The following is a 3,952-nucleotide window of genomic DNA, read 5'->3' as shown; positions in this document are numbered from 1 at the left end:
GCTCAATTCATGACCTTCCCATCTCGTACCTAAGTTTCCGAGCCAAGACAACTTTGGTGATGATGGATAAGTGGTCTCTGGCACAAGTCCCGGGTTTTCTAAATTTTTCAAAATAAGACATTTGTGTGGCGACTCTAGAATCTAGCAAAGCAGTTCATTTTTGGCATTTTTGATTCAAAATCGATTTTTCAAAAGATTTGCCGAATTTGGACTCTTTTGTGTTTTTCTATTTCACATTGCACTTATGGAATCAGATTCAGAACCACGAGAGTCCAAATTGTAAGGCTAGTTATATCCGAAAGAAACACGAAAAGTCGAGCTACAAGGAGCAGGGGTGGTTTTGGTATTACCAGATGGGCGAATGATTGAGCAATCTATTCATTTAGGGTTCAAGGCCTTAAACAATGAAGCAGAATATGAGACGTTGATTGCAAGACTAAAACTAGCAGCAGCCATGGAAGCCGATTAGATGGTAGTCTTCTGTGACTCCCAGCTTATTGTGATAGCCTATGTCAAAGAGGCTGTCAAGCTGCTAACATTATTTGAAAATTGCCGTCTACAATAGGTTAACTGAGATGACAATAGCCATGCCGACGCCTTAGCTAACCTGGCCAGCGTTATGAAATCAGGTGAGGCTAGGACAATAATGATTGATCATTTGTCATGCCCAAATGTAGAGCCTCTGATAACGGAGTACGAAGTAATGTGCGTAGAAATGGGTCCCAGTTGGATGGACGCCATAGTTATGTTCCTTAAAGATGGTAGACTACCAGAAGACAAAAATGAGGCACACAAAATCAGGTTGAAGTCGACCAGGTTCTGCTTGTCAACAGAAGGCCATCTGTACAAAAGATCCTTCACTGGACCTCTACTCCGATGTGTGCATCCTTCTTAAGTAGAGGACTTTTTATATGAAATCCATGAAGGAGTTTGTGGAAGCCATGCAGGGCACAGGTCACTTGCATATGGAGCCATCCCTCAGGGATATTAGTGGCCATACATGTAAAAGGATGTTGAAACCTATGTCAGGAAGTGCGAAAAGTGTCAAAGGTTTGCACCTTTGATACATCAGCCAGCAGCAGATCTGAATCCAGTATCTAGTCCTTGGTTGTTTGCCCAATGGGGCATAGACCTAGTAGGACCACTACCCTAGGCAACTGTACAGAGAAAGTTTTTGTTAGTAGCCCCAGGCTACTTCACAAAGTGGGTAGAGGCTGAACCCCTTACTAAAATTCAAGATATTGATGTATAGAATTTCATCTTGAAAAACATCATTACCAGATTTGGGATTCCAAGAGCCATTGTGGCGGACAATGGCACCCAGTTTGACAGTAAGCTAATCAAGAGCTTCTGAGCAAAGTATAAGATTAAAAACTATTACTCTACTCCAAGTTTTCCCCAGAGTAATGGACAAGCAGAAGCATCCAACAAGACAATCTTGGATGGGATCAAGAAAAGGTTGGAAGCAGCCAAGGGAAAATGAGTGCAAGAATTGCCCAATGTGCTATAGGCATATCAGACTACACCGAGAAGATCAACAGGGGAATCTCCTTTTGCCATGACTTATGGCACTAAAGCAGTCATCCCACTGGAGGTCGGCATCCCTGGAATTAGAACCCAGGGAGTGGAGGATGGGACCAACGAGGCATTCCTAGCCTGAGATCTGGATCTATTAGAGGAAAGAAGAGAAATAGCAGTAATTCGGCTAGGGGCATACCAGCAACAGCTTGCTAGAGCTTACATACAACAAGAAGGTCAACCCAAGAGAGTTCAAGGTTGGAGACCTCGTCCTAAAGAAAGTTGTCGGTAACAAGAAGGATCCTAGGGAAGGCCAACTTGGCCCAAACTGGGAGGGGCTTTATAGAATCATCTCGGTTGACGGTAATGGGGCATATCGGCTTGAAGACACTGATGGCAAAAAGTTGCCAAGACCCTAGAACATTTACAATCTGAAGTTTTTCTATCATTAGTTTTTGTTTTTTGAGATTATATCATGATGTTATTAGCCGAAGTTTTTAATAAAGTGCTAGTTCGATTTTGTTTTTATAAATAAATTGTTGAAATTTGTGCGATGGGATTGAACAGTCTTATGACGATGTTTCCGATTGAAACATAACGAATAACTTAGACTTATCGTATGGTATAGTTGAATTACACTTGTTATACGATAGAGTTGAACTAAGTTGGCGATATTTCCGATTGAAACATGGCGAATAACTTAGATTTATCGTATGGTAGAGTTGAATTACACTTGTCATACGATAGAGTTGAACTAAGTTGGCGATATTTCCGATTGAAACATGGCAAATAACTTAGATTTATCGTATGGTAGAGTTGAATTACACTTGCTATATGATAGAGTTGAACTAAGTTGACGATGTTTCCGATTGAAACATGACGACTAACTTAGACTTATAGTATGGTAGAGTTGAGTTATACTTGTCATACGATAGAGTTGAACTAAGTTGGCGATATTTTTTATTGAAACATGATGAATAACTTAACACTTATCATATGGTGGAGTTGAATTATACTTGCCATATGATAGAGTTGAACTAAGTTTGATCTAGTTCAATTAACAGAGAAACCTGTTATCCCAAGTAGGCAACCCAAGAGGGGAGGTAAATTGGGTTATTAAAAAATTTTACAATATTAAAATTTGTAAACACAATATTCAGAATTTTAACAAATAAAAAATAGAATAATAATTATCAATATAAAAGTAAGAGACATAGGGAGAGAAAATCAAATACTGAGATTTATAATGGTTCGTCACGCCAGGCCTACGTCTACTCCCCAATGAAACCTCCTTGAGAATTTCTTTACTATCAAAATGAATTAATACACCACCAAGTCTTCACCAAACTTGTGGATTTTGCACAGGACTTATTCTTATCTATTGAGCCTCACTCAACAATAAATGTCTTACCCTTACAAAAATCTCTCACAAAAATAATAAATAAAAATAAGTAGTACTTAAACCCTGTTTTATAATAATTCTCTTACAAAAAGTAGATAAGAAGTGTAAGAACAAAGGCTACACTTAAATCTGAAAGTGAAAGAGCATAATACAATATACTCAAAATTTTGGAGCACACAGAAATTTTTTATCTTCAAGTTCTTAATTTTTCTCCACATACAACACTTCTATTTATATCAAAAAATATACCTATTGGAAGTAGGATGCTCCTTGCTCATATCATGGACTACATGGGCATGCTTTTTGATTTCAAATAAACAGCAAAGGTTAATAATTAAAAAGATGATAAAAGTAAGACTAATTTTTTCTTTTCTTTTTTTCTTTTTCAAACATGGAGCCACCGTTATTCTTTTGTAGGCAATTTGACCAAAATAATATAATACAAAATTCACAACTTTCAAATAAACAAATGATTTGCTCCATCTTTTTCTTCTTATTTTATTATAATATATATGTGTGTGTGTGCGCACGCGTGACATGATATAATCAATGTAGTGTAAAAAGTCTAATTACTCACGTGATGTATTCTATTTATATTATATGTATTATATATAATATTCTAATCAAATATTTTCATATATAGTAAAATCTCTTTAAGTAATTTATAATAAATCTGAACATATATACTATTTTTAAATTTTTATGGAGATTTTAAACTAAACATAACCTACTACTCCATGTGGATATATCACTTTTGTCAAAAGAAGACAACTCATCAATATCAAATTTATCAAAATAATACAATCAATCAATATCAAATTTGTCAAAAGATGAATAATGATCAACCTAGTTTTTCAAAAAGTGAATAGTAAATTTTTTTTATTTAAATAATATTTGACAAATGTATCATACAATATATATTTTAAACAGATAATATTTTGTGTCAAATAATATGTATGTTAAAAAAATCCAAATCTTTCAAATAATATTTTAGACATCATCAAAATTAAACAATATGATTAACAATCTCCC

The sequence above is a fragment of the Camellia sinensis genome, chromosome 10 (assembly GCF_055761805.1).
Source record: "Camellia sinensis isolate YWXY chromosome 10, ASM5576180v1, whole genome shotgun sequence".
Taxonomy (NCBI): Eukaryota; Viridiplantae; Streptophyta; class Magnoliopsida; order Ericales; family Theaceae; genus Camellia; species Camellia sinensis.
This window is presented reverse-complemented; position numbering follows the sequence as displayed.